Source organism: Anoplophora glabripennis, unplaced genomic scaffold, assembly GCF_000390285.2.
Source record: "Anoplophora glabripennis isolate ALB-LARVAE unplaced genomic scaffold, Agla_2.0 scaffold76, whole genome shotgun sequence".
NCBI classification, from domain to species: domain Eukaryota; kingdom Metazoa; phylum Arthropoda; class Insecta; order Coleoptera; family Cerambycidae; genus Anoplophora; species Anoplophora glabripennis.
This window is the reverse complement of record NW_019416218.1, coordinates 1,334,737-1,345,705: the sequence shown is the minus strand read 5'-3', so window position 1 is coordinate 1,345,705 and position 10,969 is coordinate 1,334,737. Positions and strand designations below refer to the sequence as shown.

General features: G+C 32.0%; 1 non-coding gene across 1 annotated transcript; it reads left to right on the top strand.

The window, feature by feature from the left end:
* The first annotated feature begins 6,634 nt into the window (after positions 1–6,634).
* Trnak-uuu lies at positions 6,635–6,707 on the top strand. Its single transcript has one exon. It is a non-coding gene; the product is annotated as a tRNA-Lys (tRNA).
* The last annotated feature ends 4,262 nt before the right edge of the window (positions 6,708–10,969 follow it).

The following is a 10,969-nucleotide window of genomic DNA, read 5'->3' as shown; positions in this document are numbered from 1 at the left end:
ATTAAAAAAGCACTGCCTAATTCAAAAAGATGTGTATTTTACAATAATAAAGTTAGAGCGATAAAATTTATAGGGGACATAACTAAAACTCTAGGCTACCCCGACATGATTTCAAAATTGCTTAATTTCATACAGGGTGATAGAAATGTAACGCCGAATTTAGTCAACTTTAAACCATCTTCACTTATTTTGAATGGAACAACCTGTATATTTTTGCGCAACCTGAAGAACAATTTTGTTCTCTTTCGAATGGTATATGATTCTCTATACCTATCTTTTACTGTTTTTCTTGTAGTCAACGGATATCGTAAGTATAATTTCTTGCGAGGATGGCTGTGAAATTTTTAGTGGAACTTCAAAACAAGCACCTAATCTGTCACCAGTTTATTGTTGTCAATTTAACACATACAGTGAATATTTATTTGAGTATTATTTATTGTTAAAGAATGGAAAACGTTAACATTTATTCAAATTTTAAATTTATTATTATTTATTCATGGAGAGTATTTTAAATGAAACATATTTTATTTAGTTCGAGAAAATAATAAGTTTATATTTAGGGTATTTAATAATGAACTATGTACACTGCAGTAATAGAGTGGCATAATCGAGGCAAGTACGGAATGACCACTTACTGTAATTTTTCTTTTAATGGAAACACATTTATTTATCTGTTACATTGGAACAGTTCCCACTGTATACATATACAGGGTGTCCCGGAAATGGTGGGCAATCTCTCGGATATGGATAGATAATGAGAAAATAATGTCACAAGTTCATATAAAATTTTTTCCTCCGGGCTCACCCTGTAGAGTTATTAGCTCTTGAAGTTGAGAATTAAAAGTGTTTTTTTGCTGTAACTTTTGTATTTTTCAATAAATTTTGAAAATTTTTTGGCTGGATCTATAATTTTTGAAACTGCTTTGGATGATAATATGAAATCCTCGATAATAATTATGGGGGCCTGGGGGCAAAGCACCCCTCACCAAAATTTCTAGAAAAAAAAATTTTTGTTGCACTATACCCCAAATTTTCCCTCATTTTACAAAAATTTATGGTATTTTACGTAAAAAAGGTACTTGTTGAATATCCATAAAATATAATTTTGTATAATTTTTAACGTGTACTGACAGTTTCTAAAGTGTGATTTTATAACAGTGGTCTTAAAGATAAATCACATGACTTACTTTTAACACTAGTGCTAAAAATAATTCACTTTTAACACTAGTATCATAAAATGAACTGAATGAATAAATTGACTGACAGCATGCGTTAAAATTATACCTTAATGACGTTTGCAGAAAAGCAAGTTTAGAGACAACGGTAGTGTTTAATTTGAGACATTTTATTTAACAGAAACACAAGATTAATCGTAGTTGGCTTTTACATATCAGAATAAAGGACAAATAATTTGCAATAGCAGTGTTCCAAATTATGAGAATTTGGACTTAACTAAACTAACTAAACGAAAAGTGCATGACAATCAAAATTTTGTAACTAATATAATTCATAATAAATTCTCAATATTAGTTCCACCTTCTCTTATACAAATACGAGCTCGTTTAACAGAAGACTGTTGCACTCTCCATAACATTTCAGGATTTTGTCGTATTTCATTTGCACAATAAAAAATCCTTTCTTCTAATTCTTCTCTAGTGGTTACAGGTGTGGAATAAACAAGATTTTTCAAGTGCCCCCAAAAGAAAAAGTCAAGTGGGTTCATATCTGGAGTTCGGGCAGGCCAATGAATAGGTCCACCGCGACCTATCCAGCGATTAGGATATACCTCGTTTAAATGGTCCCTTACTGCAGCACTAAAGTGAGGCGGCGCCCCATCGTGCATGAATATCAGTGCATTTCTGGTTTCAAGATCAACATCTTCTAACAGTTGTGGTAATTGATGCACAAGGAAATCTAGGTAACGTTGACCATTCAGTCTAGGGGGTAACACAAATGGACCCAATAAGTAAGGACCAATAATTCCACTCCAAACATTAACATAAAATTGTCTTTGGTGCCTAGTTTCAATAATAGCGTGTGGGTTCTCATCAGACCAATAATGTAAATTATGGGAGTTAATAACTCCATTCCTCCCAAAACTTGCTTCGTCAGTATACAGAATTAATCTCGTAAACATAGGATTTTGCTCATGTCTCTGAAGAAACCATTGAGAAAACTGTACTCTTGCACGAAAATCATCAGGATTAAGAGCATGCACTTTTTGGATATGGTAAGGGTGAAGAAGCTGTTCTCTAAGGATTCTTGCAACAGTGGTCTTTGGAACATTGGTAAAAGAAGATAATGACCTAATGCTAACTGTTGGATGAGCAGCAACTTCGTCCAGTATATTTTCCTCTACTTCAACTGTACGTGCTGTTCGCGGGGCACCCCTGTTTGCAGTAACAGGAGCAAACTGACCTAAAGACATTAAAATTTATTTAATATCCATTTTGTTTAATAATAGTAATCGTATTTTACCAGTTTCTCTTAATCTTTGATCAATACGTTCGAAAGTTTTGCGATCCGGAATCCTTCTATTAGGATAAGAATGCTGATAAAATCTTCTTGCTGCCGAAGTATTACAAAGAGCCCGCCCGTACATTAAATGCATATCAGCATATTCTTCATTGGAATACTCCATATTTTATAACAAATGAGTTATGAGATGAGTCTTAGATTAAAACTACGTATTTGACAAGTTTGACAATTTAATTGCCTTTGGTATACTCTGACATGTCAAAGCCAACCACGATTAAATCTGTATTTCAATTAAATAAAGTGTCTCAAGTTAAATGGTAGGTACCTTCCTCTTTAAACGGGTTTATCTCAATAAATATCTATTTTATGGACATTGGTGCTCTGCCCCCGGGCCTCCATAATTATTATCGAGGATTTCATATTATCATCCAAAGCAGCTTCAAAAATTATAGATCCAGCCAAAAAATTTTCAAAATTTATTGAAAAATACAAAAGTTACAGCAAAAAAACCATTTTTAATTCTCAACTTCAAGAGCTAATAACTCTACAGGGTGAGCCCGGAGGAAAAAAATTTATATTTACTTGTGACATTATTTTCTCATTATCTATCCATATCCGAGAGATTGCCCACCATTTCCGGGACACCCTGTATATTTTTCTGTAAGGTTTTTAATTTCTAAATAATTAAGTTTTTTTAGTGCATTAGAGTCAATTATTAGATGCCTAGGCTATTTCGCATTACTACCTACCAAATTCGAATCACATACAATTATTATTGAATATTATTAACTAAAACTTAAACTTTAAACGCCTTATGCAGAAATAGTAATTAGTACTACTTATAAACTCACAAGCTTTCTACCATTTTATACAAATGTACAGGGTACAACTAAATAAAAATGTTAAGATCTACAAAATCGTTAAAAGGCAGGAAGTCGTAGTAATATTAAAATATTGGCTTTAAATGTCGTTGGTTACCTATACGTTTAATTATAACGTTGCTAATATTACTGTGCGTTTCTATTTCCTACTCACTAATTGACAAAAATAAATATCTAGCGACATTCTTTTCAATGTCAAAAATAAACGGAGAAAAGCTGTATATTTTTGTATAACTAAACACAATAATTTGATGATAGAATTAATATGGTCGTTCGCACCACCAAAGCGGAGACAAAAATTTTAAATATATTAGGTCGACGGTGCGAGTCTGTCTGATGCATTGTGTGTTTTGGACGGAAGCCCAAACTAGAATATGACATACCTTCATCATAACGTTCCATTACATTTCTTCATTTACACCTTGCCAGAACTTTAGATTGTATTATTTACAGCCGTCGAATATCGTTTGTTTATGTTTTATATTTGTCTTGTCAACTACCCTTGACTAATGCTCCGGTTCAAAATATGTATATTTTGACAAACCAGACATACACTTCGCATCAAAATTTTCGCTCCACTAAAAATAGGGCACAATATCAATTCACCTTCGAAACTGACCCCTAGATGTCTCGCCTGACGATATTGAAAACATAGTCTGAGAAATATGGAAAGACATTTGATAGACGTTTGGATATGAGTGCGATTCATCGACGTGAAGCTGTTATTAGTAGTAGAGGCAGAAAATATGTATTATTGATTTTCCCCTTAGTTTTTGTTATCGATTTTTTATAAGATTATTATTAATGTTATTTCCAAGTTCTCGAATTTTTACAATAAAATGGTGCGCTTTAATTTAATTATCTATCTGAAATAATGATACAGAGAATGGCGTGAATCAAAAAATACATTGTTGGGAAAAGATATACTTACTTACATTTTTATTGACCACTTTATATACAAAAAAGTACATTTGAAGTCACAATATTAATATTGTAATAATATTATACATACATACAAAAGTATGTTATGTGGTTATGGCTTACATTAATTAAAACACATAAATTCGTCAACACTATAAAAACAATGTTTTAACAGAAAAGATTTGACAGTATTAGGAAATTTTGTTAAGGACATGGTTGTTAGTGGGACATCCTTATGAATAGCGGAAAACTTATTAAATAATTTAAGATTTATCTTATTCAGATGTGTCATACGTATTCGAGAAAATGGAGCCACCAAGTCACCTGGCAGTCTGGTGTCATAATTATGTATGTCAGAATGAGTTATGTAATTTTCTTTATTTTCATATATTTGTAGGAGTGTTTGAAGTATGAATAGACACGGAAGTGGAAATATGTTATATTTTTTAAAGAGACACCTAAAGGGTGTATTTGGCTGCGCTCCATCTATTGGCAGTCTTCTGGAGTGTAAACACTTTCTTTGCATTTGTGGATTGCCCCCATAAGATAACGCTGTAAGATATGTGACTCTGAATAATAGAAAAATACACAGTACGCAGTACATATCGAGGTAAATACAATCTCATTTGGCGTAAAGCAAATATTTGAGAAGATATTTTTGAACAGAAGCTTTGAATATGCTCACTCCAATTAAGACTGGTATCAAGAACGACACCAAGCAGTTTAACCGGATCAGAGCGGGCAACCCACTTATCTGAACTAATGAGCAAATTTTGTGTTTTGGAATTATTCAATTTTAATTTGTTAGCAGAGAACCATTCATTAGCATGAAATAGGTCATTGTTCCCTAGACAGTTTCCACCTCTACTTAATAGAGTGGTGTCATCAGCATACAAAACACAAGTACTATTGACTATAGAGTATGGTAAATCATTAATATACAATAGGAAGAGAACAGGTCCTAATACTGACCCCTGCGGGACCCCATTTTCTATAGAAAGAGTGGTGGATTTTTTTTATGTAGACAAACTAATTGTTTCCTATTAGTTAAATAGGATGTTAGAAGCTTAAGTTCGTTACCTCTAATCGCGTAATATTCCAATTTCTTTAATAGAATATTTTTTTGAACACAATCAAAAGTCTTTGTGAGGTCACACATAGTAATATTACTATATGATCCCTCATCAAGACCTTCAACAGCAATTTCTATTAGCTTCAAGAGAGCTTTAAGTGTAGATTTAGTTTTTCGAAATCCAAACTGAGAATCAGAAAATATGGAATATTTCTCACAGTACCCACGAGTTTATCTCTGATTAGGGTCTCAAATATTTTATTTATTATGGGAACAATTGCAATGGGACGAAAATTGTCTAGACAATCCTTATCACCCTTTAAATGGTTCGGGCCAGTTCACTTCTATACATTTGTTAAATAGTTGAGTTAATGGGGCAACCAACGACTCGATCGATGCCCTAATCATAAAAATATTTAAACCGTAGTAGTCCAAAGTGGTTGACTTTTTAATTCGAAGGATAGCCTCTCTAATATCAAATTCATTAATACTCGACATATACTTAGTTAAGTTATATTGAACACCCTGTAACTTGCAGATCAAGTAACTTTGAGTTATAGTATATTTAAATTTAAAATTATCTGATAGCACTTGTGCTTCTTCATTTAAATACACTCTGTATATTAGATGTTGTTGTTATTGATACTATTGGGCTACATTTTACTGTTATTTAAAATAATAATTAATTTACTAGCTTGTCTAAGGAGTTACTTTAGCAGATTTGGTGTTAAAGTACGTATGTGAATTTTAGGAAAATGTTTAGGATTACTTTGAATTACATTTTTAAAGTTAATAATATACGTTAATATATACATTTAAAAAAAATGGTTCACATGATTGACCAATTTTGCGAATTTTTAACGACCAAAAATTAATTTAGTGTCATTTAAAAAACATATATTTCATTATTAGCTCTCGTATTTTCAGTACCTATCAGTTTTAATTTTACATTAAAATTTTTACACTTGGTTTTGTTTTAATTACAATAATAAAACAATTAATATATTGGCACACATAAAAAGGTGCCATAATTATATCGAACTATGATTTTTAGATTAATTTTTTTAATAATTTATCGTGTCAAAAATTTTCCAATAATAAACTTGATTCTTATTTTTTATTTACGAAGAATAATCAATTTTTATTTTTGGTTGTTTGAAATTTATTGTTAAGTAATAAGAAACTGGGTCTAATTTTTACTTTGCCATTGTTAAAACAATTTAAAATATTTATAAAATCGTGCGTACCCATTTCTTACACTACTGGAACAACTACTCGCATAGCCCGGGTAGCTCAGTCGGTAGAGCATTGGACTTTTAATCCAAGGGTCCAGGGTTCAAGTCCCTGCTCGGGCGACACTTTTTTTTTTTTATTTTAAACATCTACCCACGATATCTTCATAATATCAGTTTTCTTGAGTTTAAATAATTTTATACTATTAATTTACCTTGAAATTTATTGATTCTAATAAATTCAAATTCAAATAAAATCCAAAAAACTCCTAAAATTTTCATGTGATGAAATTATATATTATGCTCTTGATTTCGGTATAAAGTTGTGTTAAAAAGCAACTTTAAAAAATATTGTAGGAGAGAACTACTCTGTGGACTAAAGCACTGTCCAACATTGAATTACAAATATAATGTCCAGTAAATACATTTGTTATTTTACTGGCATTAATTAATAGCATAGGCCGACAAAATAAAAAAAAAATCGAGTGTTTTTGAGATGTGATCTCTAGTAAAATTTTCCGCTAAATCCGAAAATGATAAGAAAAAAATTTCTGATGTGTGTATTCCCCCCACACATCCTCAATTCCCGTCAAAAATGAAATGTCCCGGGACATTGGATTGGCAGAAGAGGTCCCGTCGAATGGCCACCAAGATCTCCGGATCTGTCCCCTTTGGACTTTTTTCTGTGGGGTCATTTAAAATCACGAGTGTACGCCACTCAGCCGGAAACATTGCAAGTGCTACGTCAGAGAATTGTAGAAGAATGCCGATTAATAACTGCGGATGTCTTTAATAATGTTCGAACAGAATTTGAAAACAGACTGTATTATTGTTTGGAAGTTAACGGGGGTCATTTTGAGCAATTCATCAAATAAATCTGATTTATTATTTGCTTCAGCTTTTTTATTTCATTTCTGACTTTTTTGTAAACTGATAGACACATCAATAACAATTAGGTAATGCGGTCATGTGTAGTAGATGAAAAACTTATTAGTGGTGGGCATTTGTGTAGAAATTACTACGCGTAAGTTGGTTTGTCATCTTTTCGTTTGTAACCAATAATTCTGTCAAATCTCAACCGATTTCTAAAAACGGTACGTCACTGTATTCGCAATGAAAAGGGCTTTAAAATGATGTGCCACAAGTGGGGTAGTTGCATTTGAAATTTTTAAGTTGGGGTTGCTAGGCATTAGGGGGATGAACATATCGAGTTGGCTTGACTGTCGAAAAAGCTCCCCCAAGAACAAAAATCGACGGGTCTCGGCGAATTTTGAAATATTATTCGGTTTTCCAATTATAGGGGGGGGTCAAATTTTCGTTGGGATACCCTGTAGATCCTGGTGATACAGATATTTCTTGTCGTCTTTACAAAATTGTCAATGACATTTTTTTCAGTAGAAAAAATCAAAATTTCTTTACATATCCTTTACTGGATGGTTTATGAGACACCGTGAGAAACCGTTTCCGAACTGTGTGTTTCTAAAGTGAAAGTAAAATTTTACAAATTAAACATTTTTTAAAGCCGAAGGTTACAACAGTAATATATCTTCTTCTAATTCACGTTTTATATAAAAATAAATTAATTGGAGGAACTACTAAAAAAACAGATTTATAAAATAATTATTTAATTTCAGGTAAATAGAAAAACAAATATATCACAAATCTTCTAATCACAACGCGGACCGGGTTGGGATAGGTCCGGCGATATTATAACTATAAAAATAAACCATTCTTATTTTGATTTTATACAGGGCTGGTAAAATAATATTTTTCCAAGTCGTCTACCGATGACCGATATATTTTGATTGCCGAGCGAGTGTGAAGGATGCGTCGGAAGCTGTTTTGGGAACGGGAACGGAAACGTTATTTTTCCTTGCAATTTCTGGAGAATGAATTTAAAGATGTATCGCATGTGGAGGATATAAGACATACGGCGAATTTCCACAGAGCGCTGGTGAATATCATTTGCCGAGATGAACAGTTGTTTTCTAAAACGCGGGGATTTTGTACGTCAGACATGTATTTACCAACGAAGTAAAATTTATTACAGGGATACGTGCTTGCGGGTTTCTGGATTAAAATTAGTAGCGTGTGTAATCCACCACTTATGCGGACATTATTTAGTGGCGTGGAGACTACGAGTGATTTGTACGTTTACAATATTATTGTTTTTTTTTTTAGAAATCTGGGGATCATTTGACTACTTCGATACTATTTTAAGATATATTAAGGAGGTATATCGGGGTCCGAGGAAGTGAGGAGCGTAGGGGGGGTCCTATGCTTTTCTTATGGGACTAAAGCCCGCTGCCAATTTGAAAAAATTAAATTATATTGAAATTATTTGCGATAAACATTATCTATAATGCAAAGAAATCTACTCATATGAACATAGCATACATACTAATTAACAACGTAAAAATATCATATTTGAGTAGTTTTAAATTATATTTAATGAACGCATAAAGACTATGTAGATGTGGCAACAGCGCTAGTAATTGACTAGCAGTTGTACACACTGCGAACCTACAGACCTCGGGCATCGGAGATATTACGCGTCAAATTCGGGTAAAGATGCGTACGCGTTCAAAAATGTATTGTGTGTAAACTATGTACAATATAATTATTATATATATAGCAAATATATCGTTTATCCTTGCGAATATTTGTATCCTTTATTTAAAATCCGTAAATCATGTGAACTGGTAAAACAACGAGAATTATGTTAATTTAGTTCTAAAGAAATGAAATGACACTCGCGCCCATTTCTCGTCCAAGTCAGAGAAAATGTTGGATGCAATTTTGAAGGTTCTGTGACAGAAATTACATTATTACTCACTGTTTGTGTTTGTTTTTAATCTCTATTTTAGTAATGATACAAAAGTTTTGCAACTATAACTAATTTTTTAGATATAAAGTTTGCTGAGAAATATTTATGTTCCTTTGTTATTTCGTATAAATGCTTTTATCTCACGTATTACTAATTATATTAATCAAGTAAATAAAACTTTATGTAACTCTAAATATTGCTGGGTAATGATTACGATGTTTTTATAAACCATTAAATATATTAAAAGGATTTATCAACTGTATTTTTTATTCCAATAAATATATCACAGCGTCCTAATCTTTTTTAATTAATCTAGTTTTTTAAAAACATTACAAAAAATCATCTGTTGTGGATAATTTATTGTTGATAACAATATACATGGGATTTAGCAAAAATGTATATGTTTGAAATCAATTTTGTTTTTATCAAGTCTTTCAAATGTATTCCCTTCTTGCTGTCAGCTGATTGCGACGTTGCCACATTAATCCTCAAGTCAGACAGAAAAGCAATTATTGGTTTCTGTTTCTAATTAATACAGCTGTACTATGTTCAAAACTTACATTAGTTTTACATCAAAAATAAGATAATACTGTGTACTATCTATGGAAAAAGTTTTGTTTCACAATTTCTACATTTTTTTGTCAGTTATGGTTTCCATCTTCGCCATATAAATCTATGTTAAAATGAATAACTTTCAACAACAATATCTCAAAATCTAGATTAAAAAAAATTTTTTAAATATGACGCACAGAAGGAGCACTGGGTAATCCGCTATATAAATTTCAAGTACATCTGTAAGAAAAATTGGACTTATTTTCACTCAATTTCACTCAGTAATATATCAATTTGTGTCCACACCCGAAATTTTATTAGTGAAACTATCGGTTTTAGTTTAAATATTATCAAAAATATGAAATATTGTCAAAATGCCCAATATTGATTGAAAGTGCAATTTTTCTCCTTCGCCATAAGAAATAGATACTTCAAATTTTATATCATTTAGTCATATTAATATAGGGTCTGGTAAGTATATGGCATACTCTCGGGAGTGTATAGGGGAGGTCAAAATAACCCTAGTTTGTCATAATTTTTTTTTCCTAAAGTGCCCCTTAACGGAGATACAGAGCCCCAAAGGAGTACCCAGCGATTTACCTTTTCGGTTCTAACTTTTGGACCAACTTGTATAATTTAATAAAATTTTAATATTTTATGTATGCCATAAAGGCTCATAAAGCCATACTATGGTAGATGTTTTACACTGTCAAGGAAGTCAGCAACGGACTCGCCACCACACTCGTTGGGCCAAAATTTTGACAGGTGTCATTTTATAGGGCTGAAGACTGCCTTTTTAAATAATTTCGTCATTCCTCGTTTTCGAAAAAATTGAGTTTTTGTAGAACACGTTATTAAAATAATAAATCAGAATTCTGCAATAAAACACTAGGCGTTTTTGTCGTTATTGACAACACTTGTAACAATTGTCTGATTGATTGAGTACATAAGATTAAATAATGGGGCATTGTTCCTAAAGCGAATATGCTGACGTGCTTCTAATTTA